The 14983-nt window shown below is 41.7% G+C and overlaps 1 long non-coding RNA gene across 6 annotated transcripts in view; it reads left to right on the top strand.

Moving 5' to 3' along the window:
- The window catches only part of LOC110124777 (uncharacterized), a 29679-nt gene that overhangs the window by 1704 nt on the left and 12992 nt on the right, over nt 1–14983 (top strand). For 5 of the 6 annotated variants that reach the window (XR_011492374.1, XR_011492375.1, XR_011492373.1 and 2 more), the window contains exon 2: nt 6763–6884. This is a non-coding gene — a long non-coding RNA (uncharacterized lncRNA). Of the gene's footprint in view, nt 1–3173; nt 4064–6762; nt 6885–14983 lie in introns of those variants that run through there. The other variant, XR_011492377.1, reaches the window with a different exon arrangement.

The raw sequence follows: 14983 nt of genomic DNA, 5'->3' as shown, positions 1-14983 counted from the left end.
GGTGACAAGGCATAATCCTAGCTACACATTCTCCACTTGGCCCCAGGTTTTCCCTGGGTTGCCAGTATCCCAGCACTAGTTCATATAAAATCCCTGCTGTGCCTGGAATGCATTAAGCAAAGTGTGACACTTCAATTCCTAGTGTACATGGAGTAATATTAGATGGTATACAGATGAACATACTGTTTTCAAAGTTATGTATCATAATGTGTATTTGGGAATGTTCTGTTTTCTTTTGTTTTTTTTAAAGATAGTGCCATAAAGCTGCTGCTTCTTGTTTGAGTGTGAGGAAGTTACTGTCCTCTTTTATTTTTTTCTTTCTTAATTGAGGTATAACTTTCAGATAGTAAACTGCACACATCTTAAAGAATACAACTTGATGCATTTTTACATATGTATACATAGTATACATGTAACATATGTGCATATATATACACATACATACATACATATACATATATATATACATACATACACACATATATATAATGTAACTACCACCCAGATCAGGATATTGAATATTTCTAGCATTGAGCAAGCTCACTCAAAGTCAGTATTCCCCTCCAAATGTCACTAGCATTCTGAGCTATTGCCATAAGTTTAGTCTGTTTTTGGAGTTCATATACACGGAATCATTCTGTATATATATTTATACATCTGGCCTCTTTCACTCACCATTGTGTCTGAGATTAATTTATGATGTTGCATGTAGTAGTGGTTCATGCCTTTTCATTGCCATACAGTAGTATTCCATTGTACGCATCAGTCAGTTCAGTCACTCAGTCATGTCGGACTCTTTGCAACCCCATGGACTACAGCATGCCAGGCTTCCCTGTCCATCACCAACTCCCAGAGCTTACTCAAACTCATGTCCATCAAGTTGGTGATGCCATCCAACAAACTATCTCATCCTTTGTAATCCCCTTCTCCTCCCGCCTTCAATCTTTCCCAGCATCAGGGTCTTTTCCAATGAGTCAGTTCTTTGCATTAGGTGGCCAAAGTGTTGGAGTTTCAGCTTCAGCATCAGTCCTTCCAATGAATACTCAGGACTGATTTCCTTTAGGTTGGATCTCCTTGCAGTCCAAGGGACTCTCAAGAGTCTTTTCCAACACCACAGTTCAAAAGCATCAATTCTTTGGCGCTCAGCTTTCTTTATAGTCCAGCTCTCACATCTGTACATGACTACTGGAAAAACCATAGATTTGACTACATGGACCTTTGTTGGCAAAGTAATGTCTCCACTTTTTAGTATGCTGTCTAATTTGGTCATAACTTTTCTTCCAAGGAGTAAGCTTCTTTTAATTTCATGACTGCACTCACCATCTGCAGTGATTTTGGAGCCCCCCAAAATAAAGTCTGTCACTGTTTCCATCGTCTCCCCATCTATTTGCAGTGAAGTGATAGGACCCAGATAATCACGAAGGTGTGATCACTCACACTCACCTAGAGCCGGACATCCTGGAATGTGAAGTCAGGTGGGATTTAGGAAGCATCACTACGATGGATTTGGAGGTGGAGGTGACGGAATTCCAATTGAGCTATTTCAAATCCTAAAAGATGATGCTGTGAAAGTGCTGCACTCAATATGTCAGCAAATTTGGAGAACTCAGCAGTGGCCACAGGACTGGAAAAGATCAGCTTTCATTCCAATCCCAGAGAAAGGCAATGCCAAAGAATGCTCAAATTACCGCACAGTTGCACTCATCTCACATGCTAGTAAAGTAATGCTCAAAATTCTCCAAGCCAGGCTTCAACAATACATGAACCATGAACTTTCAGATCTTCAAGCTGGTTTTAGAAAAGGCAGAGGAACCAGAGATCAAATTGTCAACATCTGCTGGATCATCAAAAAAGCAAGAGAGTTCCAGAAAAAAAATCTATTTCTGCTTTATTGACTATGCCAAAGTCTTTGACTGTGTGGATCACAATAAACTGTGGAAAATTCTGAAAGAGATGGGAATACCAGATCACCTGACCTGCCTCTAGAGAAACCTGTATGCAGGTCAGGAAGCAACAGTTAGAACTGGACATGGGACAACAGACTGGTTCCAAATAGGAAAAGGAATACGTCAAGGCTGTATATTGTCACCCTGCTTATTTAACTTATATGCAGAGTACATCATGAGAAACGCTGGGCTGGAGGAAGCACAAGCTAGAATCAAGATTGCCAGGAGAAATATCAATAACCTCAGATATGCAGATGACACCACCCTTATGGCAGAAGGTGAAGAAGAACTGAAGAGCCTCTTGATGAAAGTGAAAGAGGAGAGTGAAAAAGTTGGCTTAAAGCTCAACATTCAGAAAACTAAGATCATGGCATCTGGTCCCATTACTTCATGACAAATAGATGGGGAAACAGTGGAAACAGTGGCTGACTTTATTTTTCTGGGCTCCAAAATCACTGCAGATGGTGATTGCAGCCATGAAATTAAAAGATGCTTACACCTTGGAGGGAAAGTTATGACCAACATAGACAGCATATTGAAAAGCAGAGACTTTACTTTGCCAACAAAAGTCTGTCTAGTCAAGGCTATGGTTTTTCCAGTGGTCATGTATGGATGTGAGAGTTGGACCATAAAGAAAGCTGAGTGCTGAAGAATTGATGCTTTTGAACTGTGGTGTTGGAGAAGACTCTTGAGAGTCCGTTGGACTGCAAGGAGATCCAACCAGTCCATCCCAAAGGAGATCAGTCCTGGGTATTCATTGGAAGGAGTGATGTTGAAGCTGAAACTCCAATATTTTGGACACCTGATGCAAAGAGATGACTCATTTGAAAAGCCCCTGATGCTGGGAAAGGGCAGGAGGAGAAGGGGACGACAGAGGTTGAGATGGTTGCATGGCATCACCGACTCGATGGACATGGGTTTGGGTGGACTCTGGAAGTTGGTGATGGACATGGAGGCCTGGCGTGCTGCGGTTCATGGGGTTGCAAGAGTCGGGCATGACTGAACTGAACTGAACTGATGGGACCAGATGCCATGATCTTAGTTTTCTGAATGTTGAGTTTTAAGCCAACTTTTTCACTCTCCTCTTTCACTTTCATCAAGAGGCTCTTTAGTTCTTCTTCGCTTTCTGCCATAAGGGTGGTGTCATCTGCATATCTGAGGTTATTGATAGTTCTCCCAGTAATCTTGATTCCAGTTTGTGCTTCATCCAATCTGGCATTTCGATGATGTACTCTGCATATAAGTTAAATAAGCAGGGTGACAATATACAGCCTTGATGTACTCTTTCCTGATTTGGAATCAGTCTGTTGTTCTATGTCGAGTTCTAACTGTTGCTTCTTGACCTGCATACAGATTTCTCAGGAGGCAGATCAGGCGGTCTGATATTCCCATCTCTTTAAGAATTTTCCACCGTTTCTTGTGATCCACACAGTCAAACGCTTTGGCGTAGTCAATAAAGCAGAAGTAGATGTTTTTCTGGAACTCTCTTGCTTTTTCGATGATCTGATGGATGTTGGCAATTTGATCTCTGGTTCCTCTGCCTTTTCTAAATCCAACTTGAACATCTGGAAGTTCACGATTCACATACTGCTGAAGGCTGGCTTGGAGAATTTTGTTTCAGCAGGGTTTCCGGCTGTGGGGGGCACTGTTCCGGGTGAGGCATATACCATGGTGGGGGCCCTGAGCCGCTGCCCTCGTGAACCCCCTTCCCCCGCCGCTGTCTCCTGCCCCATTGGTGCTGCTGCTGTTCCTCTGCCTGCTCTGTCTCCAGATCGGATCACAGTGAGGGAAAGAGGAGCAAGGAGAAGACGACTTCTGATAACGAGGTGCATTTGTGGCGTAAAATGGAGGAGTCTCCTGCGAGAACTCCCACACTACAATTCACTGCTGAACAACTGTTGACTGGAGAATGTTGGATCCCATCAGAAAAAGATACCCCACATCCAAGAGCAAAGGAGAAGCCCCAGCAAGATGGTAGGAGGGGCGAAATCATGTTTGGAATCAAACCCCTTACCAGCCAGAGATGCTCAGAGGCCTCAAACAAACCTTCTGCGTAGCAGGACCCAGAGACCCCACAGAGACTGAGCCAGAACTGTGTTTGAGTGTCTCCTGTGAAGGTACGGGTCCGCAGTGGCCTGCCGCAAGGGCAGGGGCTCTGGGTGCAGCAGGCCTGGGTGTGGCGTAAGTCCTCTTGGGGGAGGTTGCCATTAACCCCACCATAGAGCTGCCAGAACTTGCACAAGACTGGGGAAACAAGACTCTTGGGAGGGCACAAACAGAAACTTGTGCGCTCCAGAACTCAGGAGAAAGGAGCAGTGACCCCACAAGAGGCTGACCCAGGCTTGCCTGTGAGTGTCCAGGAGTCTCCGGCGGAGGTGTGGGTCGATGATGGCCTGCTGCAAGGTCGGAGGCCCTGAATGTGGCAGTGCATGCACGAGACCTTTTGAAGGTCTATCTTCATTACCTCCACCTTGGTTTGGCCTCAGGTTAAACAACAGGGAGGGAACACAGCCCCCTCCATCAACAGAAAATTGGATTGTATGCATACGTGCGTGCTGTCACTTCTGTCCTGTCTGATTCTTTATGACCCCGTGGGCTGTAGTCCACCAAGCTCCTTTGTCCATGGGATTCTCCAGGCAAGAATACTGGAGTGGGTTGCCATGCCTTCCTCCAGGGGATCTTCCTGACCGACCCTTGTCTCTTATGTCACCGGCATTTGCAGATGAATTCTTTACCTCTAGACCACCTGGGAAGCCCATTCCATTGTATAAGTATACCACAACTTATTCTTCTAATCTTCATGGGCATACAGGTTATTTCCAGTCTTTGACTACTATGAGTAAAAGTTCCAAATGTTCTTGTGCATATCTTTTGGTAGACATATGAATTCATTTTTCCTGTAGATTTCTAGGAGTAGATTTCCTTTATCATAGGGTATAAATGTATTGGACATTATTAGATATTGCCAAATAATGTTGTCATTATTTGGATTTTGATCATTTTAAGAAGTGTGTTCTTTGTTTTAATCTCATTGTTTTAATTTGAAATTCCTTAACGACATGACGTTGTGTATCTTCTCATATGCCTAGTTGCCCTCTGAATATTTTTTTTTGGTGAGATGTCTGTTCAGATCTTTTTGCCATTTTTTAAATCAATTTGTTTTCCTTTCATTTTCTTTTTTGACCGTGCCACAGGGCATGTGGGACCTTAGTTCCCTGACCAGAGATTGAACTGTCAGGGAAGTCCCTGTTTGTTTTCTCATTGTTGGATTTTAAGAGTTCTTTATATATTTCGGCTAACAGTTCTTTATCAGATGTGTCTTTTGCAAGTATTTTCTCCCAGTTTGTGGCTTGTCTTCTCATTATGACCTTGTCTTTCTCAGAACAGAAGTTTTTTATTTTAATAAATTCCAGTTTATTAATGATGTCTTTTCATGCCCTTGGTGTTGTATAACACCTAAAAAACCACCAGTATACCCAGGGTCACCTAGGTTTTTTCCTATGTTATCTTCTACACATAGAAGATACATAGTTTTATGGTTTTGTGATTTAGATTTAGGTCTGTGATCCATTTGGGGTTAGTTTTTTTGTAAAGGATGTAAGATCCATGTCTAGATTGATTTTTGAAGTTTTTGCATGTTGATGTCCAGTTGTTTCAGCGCCATTTTTTTGCAGGAGAGGCTTTTCCATGCAGCTTGTGGGATCTTAGTCCCCAAATCAGGGATTGAACCCCCTGCCCACAGCAATGAAAGCACCCAGCCTAACCACCACTGGACTACCAGGGAATTCCACACACCATTTGTTGAAAAGACAATCTTTGCCACTTTGTATTGCCTTGCTCCTTTGTCTAAAATCAGTTGATTTATATATATGTGGATCTATTTCTGGTGTTTCTATTATATTCCATTGATCTATTTGTCTATTCTTTCAACCATACCACACTGTCTTGATTACTGTAACTTTTTATACATCTTAAACTGGAGTACTATCTGTCCTTGAACTTTCTTCTTCTTCTTCAATATTGTATTGGTTATTCTGGGTATTTTGTCTCTCCATATAAACTTTAGAATAGTTTGTTGACCCAGATGGTGCAGTGGTAAAGATCTACCTGCCAATGCAGGAGATGCAAGAGACATGGGTTCGATCCCTGGGCAGGAAAGATCTCCTGGAGTAGGAAATGGCAACCCACTCCAGTATTCTTGCCCGGAGAATTCCGTCGACAAAGAAGCCTGGCAGGCTACAGTCCATGGGGTCGCAAAGAGTCTAACATGACTGAGCATAGCACAGCACACACACATACACGCATATCCACAAAATAACTTGGTGGGATTTTGGTTCAGATGGCTTTGAATCTATAGATGAAAATAGCAAGAATTGATATCTTGACAATATTAAGTTTTCCTAGTCACGAACATGGATATTTCTCCATTTATTTAGTTCTTCTTTGATATCTTTCATCAGAGTTTTGCAGTTTTCCTCATATAGTTCTTATACATATTTTGTTAGATTTATATGAATACTTAATGTACTTCATTCTTTTTCAGTGCTAATATAAATAACACTGATTTTTATTTACAATTCCTCTTGTTCATTACTGGTATATAGGAAAGCAATTGACTTCTGTATATTAACCTTGTATCCTGCAACCTTTCTATAATCATTTATCAATTCCAGGAGTGTTTTTTGTTGGTTCTTTCAGATTGTTTACATAGATGATTGTGTCATCTGCAAACAGAGATAGTTTTACTTCCTTCCTCCTAATCTGTGTTTCTTCCTAATCTTTCTTTTCCTTTTCTTTTTCTCTTCTCCTTTTTTAGGATTTCTATGTATGATTTTGAAAGCAGTAGTGAGAAGGGACATACCTACCTTGTTCCTAATCTAAATGGGAAAGCGTCACTTCCGGATTGGAAAGCAAGGGGACGACGCGTTTGGCCCGTAGGTGAGAGTGCTTTTCAGCTGTTCCGGTTTTTTCCCTCAGTGATCATGTCTGAACCAAGCTGTTTATGGCTGCTTGTCTTCATCTCCCCGGAGGCCTAAGTTGGACCCAGGTCCCCAGGGATGGACGTGGTGCCTGTTTTCTCGCAGCCGCTCCAGGCCCTTCCATGCGGGAACTTTCGTTTTTGTTTTTGTTTTTTTTCCTGTCAGCCCCGGAATGCCCATCCCGGACCGAGCGAGGTCTTCTTGGAACCCCAGAGTGGGGAGGGAATCCGGGACCAGGCTTGGGCACGTCCCTGCAGGGCAGGAATTGGTCTATTCCGAATATAAATAGGGATAAATGCATATAAATAGAGATAAATGCATATCCAGGGAACCGTTTGGGAAACTGGACGAGGAGACTGCAGCCCTTAGGTGGCCGGTTACGTCCCTCCGGAGCTAAGTGCCATGGGGGAAACAGCTGGATTGTTGAGAAACCTACCTGTAAGGAGGAGGCGGGACCCAGGAGGAAATAGAGGAAGTGATTTTCAAAATTTAAGACTAGTTATAGCGCAGAAAGGTAACGCAGAGGGAAAAGCATTCCTGGGAGAATGAGATGCTTTTGTAAATCCTCTGATAAAGATATCATGGTATATTCTGGGGAGGTAAAGAAGACAGGGTGTCTGAAACCCAGAGAAAAATGAGAGGTGGAGAGGTGGTCTTGGACCAGACTAGATGCTAAAGGGAATGGTAGATCTGTAAGGATTTGGGATTCTGTCTTAAGAATAATGGAGAGGCCATAAAAAAAAGTTTTTAAGTGGGAAGTGACCCTGTATATAAAAGGTGCTGAGTTCAAAAAACCAGAAGGAGCAACATACAAGGTATTTACCAAAAAGAAAGAAAGAAGTGGATGGAAGGTAAACAAATATTTAAAAGAATTATCTGCTCTGTTCATTGTTATTAAGAGTTTGAGAGAATTCCCTGGTGGTCCAGTGGTTAGGACACCATGCTTGCCCTACAGGGGACACAGGTTTGATCCCTGGTCAGGGTGGCTCAGCTGGTAAAGAGTCCACCTGCAATGCGGGAGACCTAGGTTCAATCCCTGGGTTGGGAAGATCCCCTGGAGAAGGAAAAGGCTACCCACTCCAGTATTCTGGCCTGGAGAATTCCATGGGCTGTATAGTCCATGGGGTCACAAGAGTCAGGCAGGACTGAGCGACTTTCACTTTCAGGGAAGTAAGATCCTGCAAGTTGTGTGGTGAGGCAAAAAAAATAAAAATAAAAAAGAAAGAAATTTTGTTGTGAAGGGGAGGAAAGAGAATAGCTAGGTGGGACTTTGGGATTGGAGGATGGTGGCATCCTTTTTTTTTTTTTTTTTTTTTAAGTTAGAAAATAGTCTGAAGATTGTTGGACATTGCTAGAAGGGATCCAGTGCAGGAGGGAGAAGGGGAGAGAGACTGGTTAGCTGATGGATCACCATCTCTCTGAGAAGGAGGTTGGGATCCAGCACACAGGTAAAAAATAAATAAATAAATAAAAAATAAATGGGAAAGCGTCAAGATACTGACCGTTAAGTATGTTAGCTGTACCTTTTTTGTTGATGTTCTTTATCAAATTGAGGAGTATACTCTATTCCTAGTAGGCTGAGAGTTTTTATGATGCATGGGTATTGAATTTTGTCAAATGCTTTTTCTGCCTCTATTGATGTTATCGTGTGATTTTTGCCCATTAATGTGATGAATTACATTCATTGATTTTCAAATGTTGAACCATCCTTGCATATCTGCAATAAATCCCACTTGGTTGTGGTGTATAGTTCTTTTTAAACATTGCTGAATTCTTTTTTTTTTTTTTTTGGCTGTGCTGGGTCTTCGTTGCTGCATGGGCTTTTCTCTAGTTGCGTCAAGTGGAGAGCTACTCTCTAGTTGCAGTGCGCAGGCTTCGCATTGTGGTGGCTGCTCTTATTGTGGAGCATGGGCTCTAGAGCGCTTGAGATTCAGTCATTGCAGCGCGTGGGCTCGGCAGTTGTGGCTCCCAAACTCTAGAGCACAGACAAGCTCAGTGGTTGTGCAGAGGTTTAGTTGCTCTGTAGCATGTGGTGGGATCTTCCTGGAGCAGGGATCGAACCTGTGTCCCCTGCATTGGCAGATGGATTCTTTACCACTGAACCACCAGAGAAGCTCTATACATTGTTGAATTTGATTAGCTAATATTTTGTTGAGAATTTTTGCATCTATATTCATGAGAGATATTGATCTGTAGGGTTTTTTCTTTCTTTCTCGTAATGTCTTTGGTTTTGGTATTAGGATCTCATAGACTGAGTTAGGAAGTACAGTTGTCCCTTGGTATCCACAGGGGATTGGTTCCAAGACTCCCACAGATATAAAAATCCACAGATGCCCAAGTCCCTTATATAAAATGGCTTAGTATTTGTATAAAACCTATGTATGAATATACCCTCCGATGTACTTTTTTTTTTTTCAATGTACTTTAAAATGAGCTTTCCTGATGGCTTGGTGTAAAGAATTCACCTGCCAATGCAGGAGACATGAGTTCAACCCCTGGGTTGGGAAGATACCCTGGAGAAGGAAATGGCAACCCATTCCACTATTCTTGCCTGGGAAATCCCATGGACAGAAGAGCCTGGCGGGCTACAGTCCATGGGGTCACAAAAGAGTGGGACATGACTTACTGACTAAACAACAAGCAAGCAAGCAAAGTTGCTCGGTCGTGTCTGACTCTTTGCGACCCCATGGGCTGTGGCCTACCAGGCCTCTCCATCCATGGGGCTTTCCAGGCAAGAGTACTGGAGTGGGTTGCCATTTCCTTCTCCACAACAACATACTTTAATCACCTGTAGATTGCTTATAATACCTAATACAATGTAGATGCTATGGAAATGGTTGAAAATGCGTTGTAAATGCGATAGAAATCGTTGCTGGCACACGGCAAATTCAAATTTTGATTTTTGGAGATTCCTGGAAAATTATTTTTTGGATTATTTTCAATTCACAGTTAATTGAAATCTGGATTTCAAGTGGAACCTGGGGATACAGAGAGCTGACTGTATTCCCTCCACTTCTATCTTCTCGAAGAGACCAGAGAATTGTTAAAATTTCTTTTTTCAACATTTGGTAGAGATCAGTAATGAACCCATCTGGGCCTTGTTGTTTTGGAAGGTTGTTGCTTGTTGTTTTGGAAGGTTACTAACGATTGATTCAATTTCGTTCACAGGTAAAAGACCTATTCAGATTTCTTGTGTGAATTTTGGCAGATTGTATCTTTTAAGGAATTGGTCTATTTCATCTAGGTTATCAAATTTATGGGCATAAAGCCATTTATGATGTTCTTGTATTATCCTTTTAATGTTCATGGGAGCTGCACTGTTGTCCCCTCTTTCATTTCTGGTATTAGCAGTTTTTAAGAAGTTATTTATTGTTGGTGGCGTCTCCGTTGCTGCAGGTGGGCGTTCTCTGGTTGCGGCGAGTGTGGGTTGCTCTTCGTTGCGGTACTTAGGTTTCTCATTTGGTGGCGTCTCTTGTTCCGAAGCGCAGGCTCTGGGTGTAGGGGCTTCCGCAGTTGCAGCACATGAGCTCAGTTATTTGCGGCCCACGGGCTTTAGTTTCTCTGCGGCACGTGGAATCTTCCCAGACCAGGAATCGAAGCCCGTGTGTCCCCTGGATTGTCAGGCAGACTTCTATCAACTGGACCACCAGACAAGTCCTGATATTAGTAATTTGTGCCTTCTCTTCTCTTTTTTTCCTTAGTTACCCTGGCTAGACGTTTACCAATTTTATGGATCTTTTCAAAGAACCAGCTTTTTGTTTTGTTGATTTTCTCTGTTGACTTCCTGTTTTCAACCTCATTGATTTCGGCTCTGATTCTTTCCTATTGTTTCTTTTCTTTTGTTGAATTTGGATTTAGTTTGCCCTTTTTGTTCTTGTTTCCTAAAGTGGAAATTTAGATTATTGATTTTAGATCTTTCTTCTTTCTAATACTATCTGCATTTGTATAAATTTGAGCAATGGTTTTGCTAAATCCTCCAAATTTGGAGTTGTTTTTGTTTTCATTTATTTCAAAATATTTGAAAATTTCTCTTGAAATTTCTCCTTTGTCCCATGTGTTACTAGAAATATGCTGCTCTGTCTCCAAGTAGTTGGGAATTTTCCAGCTATCTTTCTGTTGTTGATTTCGAGTTTCATTCCATTGTGGTCTGAGCATAGACACTGTATGATTTCTAATCCTCTAAACTTACTAAAGTGTGCTTTATGGCCCCAAATATGGTATACCTTGGTGATTGTTCCATGTGTGAGTTTGAGACCAATGTGTTGTTGGATAAGTAGTCTATAGATGTCAATCATATACAGTTTATTTACAGTGTGGTTGAGTTCAACCATGTCCTTACTGCCTGCTGGATCTGTCCATTTCTGATAGAGAAGTGTTAGAGTCTCCAACTGTTACAGTGGAGTCATCTATTTCTCTTTGCAGATCTATCAGTTTTTGCCGCATGTATTTTGACACTGTTGCTAGGCCCATACAAGTGAAGGATGGTTGGGTACTTTCCTGGTGGTCCAGTGGTTAAGAATCTATCTTGCAATGCAGGGGATGCAGGTTCAATCCCTGGTCGGGGAACTAAGATCCCATATGCCATGGGGCAACTTGGCAACTAAGACCTGATACAGCTAAATAGGTTTTTTTTTTTTTAAGGGTTGGTACATCTTCTTGGAGTATAAAGCAACAGTTAGAACTGGACATGGGACAACAGACTGGTTCCAAATAGGAAAAGGAATACGTCAAGGCTGTATATTGTCACCCTGCTTATTTAACTTATATGCAGAGTACATCATGAGAAACGCTGGGCTGGAGGAAGCACAAGCTGGAATCAAGATTGCCGGGAGAAATACCAATAACCTCAGATATGCAGATGACACCACCCTTATGGCAGAAAGTGAAGAAGAACTAAAGAGCCTCTTGATGAAAGTGAAAGAGGAGAGTGAAAAAGTTGGCTTAAAGCTCAACATTCAGAAAACTAAGATCATGGCATCTGGTCCCATCACTTCATGACAAATAGATGGGGAAACAATGGAAACAGTGGCTGACTTTATTTTTCTGGGCTCCAAAATCACTGCAGATGGTGATTGCAGCCATGAAATTAAAAGATGCTTACTCCCTGGAAGGAAAGTTATGACCAACCTAGACAGCATATTGAAAAGCAGAGACATTACTTGGCCAACAAAGGTCTGTCTAGTCAAGGCTATGGTTTTTCCAGTGGTCATGTATGGATGTGAGAGTTGGACCATAAAGAAAGCTGAGTGCTGAAGAATTGATGCTTTTGAACTGTGGTGTTGGAGAAGACTCTTGAGAGTCCCTTGGACTGCAAGGAGATCCAACCAGTCCATCCCAAAGGAGATCAGTCCTGGGTGTTCATTGGAAGGACTGATGTTGAAGCTGAAACTTCAGTACTTTGGCCACCTGATGCAAAGAGCTGACTCATTTGAAAAGATCCTGATGCTGGGAAAGTTTGAGGGCAGGAGGAGAAGGGGATGACAAAGGATGAGATGGTTGGATAGCATCATCGACTCGATGGACATGGGTTTGGGTGGACTCTGGGAGTTGGTAATGGACAGGGAGGCCTGGCATGCTGCAGTTCATGGGGTTGCAGAGTCAGACACGACTGAGTGACTGAACTGAACTGAATGCCCTTTTTATCCCTGATAACTTTGCCTGCTTTGACATTGGCCTTGTCTGAAATTAATATATCTATCCTCACTTTTTTTTTTGGCCATGCTTTGCAGCATGTGGGATCTTAGTTCCCCAACCAGGGCTTGAACCTGGGCAATAGAAGTCAAAGCGCTGAATCCTAACCACTAGACCACCAGGGAACTCCCTCCACTTTTCTGTTGATTAGTGTTAGCGTGATATATCTTTCTCTGTCCCTTTGCTGTGAATCTATATGTGTACTTATAATATTTAAAGTGAGATTCTTGTAGATAATATATAATTGGGTCTTGTTTTTTTACCCTCTCTGACCATCTTTATCTTTTTTTTTTTTTCCATCTTTATCTTTTAATTAGTGTATTTGGGCCATACATGTTTAAGGTGATTAATGACATAGCTGCACTCATATTTGTTACTATTTTCTATTTGTTACCTTTGTTCTCTGTTCCTTTGTTTCTTCCACACATTTTCTGCCTTTTGTGGTTTTAAGTATTTTATATGAATTCATTTTCTCTCCTTTCTTGGCATACCATGCTTTTCTGCCCCTATGTTTTTTAGTTGGTTCCCTACACTTTGCAATATATGTTTACAACTTTCAAAAACACTATACCACTTCATGGGTTGTACAAATACTTTATAATAACAAAATATTCCTAATTCCTCCCTCCCTCCTCTGTCCCTCCTATCATAGTTGTCATTCATTTCACTGATACATAGGCATACATATATATGTATATAAGTATACGACCGGGGTTCAATCCCCAGGTTGGGAAGATCCCTTGAAGGAGGGAATGGCAACCCACACCAGTATTCTTGCCTAGAGAATTCCACAGCCAGGCAAAACACTCTCTGACATAAATCACAGCAGGATCCTCTATGACCCACATCCCAGAATTTTAGAAACAAAAGCAAAAATAAACAAATGGGACCTAATGAAACTTAAAAGCTTTTGCACAACAAAGGAAACTGTAAGCGGGGTGGAAAGACGGCCCTCAGATTGGGAGAAAGTAATAGCAAACGAAGCAACAGACAAAGGATTAATCTCAAAAATATACAAGCAACTCCTCCAGCTCAACTCCAGAAAAATAAATGACCCAATCAAAAAATGGGACAAAGAACTAAACAGACATTTCTCCAAGGAAGACATACAGATGACACAAAAACATGAAAAGATGCTCAACATCACTCATTATCAGAGAAATGCAAATCAAAACCACAATGAGGTACCATTACACGCCAGTCAGGATGGCTGCTATCCAAAAGTCTACAAGCAATAAATGCTGGAGAGGGTGTGGAGAAAAGGGAACCCTCTTACACTGTTGGTGGGAATGCAAACTAGTACAGCCACTATGGAAAACAGTGTGGAGATTTCTTAAAAAGCTGGAAATAGAACTGCCATATGACCCAGCAATCCCACTTCTGGGCATACACACCGAGGAGGCCAGATCTGAGAGAGACACGTGCACCCCAATGTTCATCGCAGCACTGTTTATAATAGCCAGGACATGGAAGCAATGTAGATGCCCATCAGCAGACGAATGGATGAGGAAGCTGTGGTACATATACACCATGGAATATTACTCAGCCATTAAAAAGAATTCATTTGAATCAGTTCTAATGAGATGGATAAAACTGGAGCCCATTATACAGAGCGAAGTAAGCCAGAAAGATAAAGACCATTACAGTATACTAACACATATATATGGAATTTAGAAAGATGGTAACGATAACCCTATATGCAAAACAGAAAAAGAGACTCAGATGTATAGAACAGACTTGTGGACTCTGTGGGAGAAGGCGAGGGTGGGATGTTTCAAGAGAACAGCATCGAAACATGTATATTATCTAGGGTGAAACAGATCACCAGCCCAGGTTGGATGCATGAGACAAGTGCTCGGGCCTGGTGCACTGGGAAGACCCAGAGGGATAGGGTGGAGAGGGAGGTGGGAAGGGGGACCAGGGTGGGGAATACATGTAAATCCATGGCTAATTCATGTCAATGTATGACAAAAAACACTGCAATGTTGTAAAGTAGTTAGCCTCCAACTAATAAAAATAAATGGAAAAAAAAAAAGAGAGACAGAATTCCACACCCAGAAAAGGTTGGTGGGCTACTGTCCATGGAGTTGCAAAGAGTCAGACAGGACTTAGCGACTAACACACACACACAAGCATACATAGTCAAATACATTGTTTCTATTATTATTTTGAACAAACTGTTATGTTAGGTTATTTAAGAATGAGAAAAATAATTTTTCTAAAAAAAAAAAAGAAAAATAAATGTTTTCCTTTTACATTCACTTATTTCTTCTCCAGTCCTTTTCCTTTCTTTACGTAGATCTGAATTTCTGAGTTACCATTTTCCTTTTCTCTGCTGAACTTCTTTTAACGCGTCTTACAAGATAG

This window comes from Odocoileus virginianus, chromosome 17 (assembly GCF_023699985.2).
Source record: "Odocoileus virginianus isolate 20LAN1187 ecotype Illinois chromosome 17, Ovbor_1.2, whole genome shotgun sequence".
Classification (NCBI taxonomy): domain Eukaryota; kingdom Metazoa; phylum Chordata; class Mammalia; order Artiodactyla; family Cervidae; genus Odocoileus; species Odocoileus virginianus.
Note: the sequence above shows the minus strand (reverse complement) of the source record. Positions and strands in the feature narration are given on the sequence as shown.